Source organism: Chaetura pelagica, unplaced genomic scaffold, assembly GCF_000747805.2.
Source record: "Chaetura pelagica isolate M959 unplaced genomic scaffold, ChaPel_1.0 scaffold107, whole genome shotgun sequence".
Taxonomy (NCBI): domain Eukaryota; kingdom Metazoa; phylum Chordata; class Aves; order Apodiformes; family Apodidae; genus Chaetura; species Chaetura pelagica.
In genome coordinates this window covers 1,098,853-1,099,128 of record NW_009953979.1, presented here as the reverse complement: position 1 = coordinate 1,099,128, position 276 = coordinate 1,098,853, and the positions used below count along the sequence as shown (strand labels likewise).

Sequence of the window (276 nt, the reverse complement as noted above, 5' to 3'; positions counted from 1 at the left end):
CGCCACGCCGGGATGCGGCGGGTGCGCGGGGAAAGGGCCCGGGGCGGCCGGACCCCCCGCACGGCTGGTTCTGGTCCCGTGCCCCGGTGCCGGGACAGCCCCTGGATCTGGACCCCAACCCCGGGGGCTGCCCCGGTGCCTGGACCCGGATCCCCACGGCCGGGAATGCTCCGGTGCCCGGACCCCAGCGCACAGGGCAGCCCCGGTGCCTGAACACCCACCCCCGGGAACGCTCCGGTGCCCGGACCCGGTTCGCCAACCCCGAGAGAGTCTCGC

General features: G+C 77.5%; 1 protein-coding gene across 1 annotated transcript in view; it reads right to left on the bottom strand.

The window, feature by feature from the left end:
• The window catches only part of TRIM35 (tripartite motif containing 35), a 33,123-nt gene that overhangs the window by 4,962 nt on the left and 27,885 nt on the right, over nt 1-276 (bottom strand).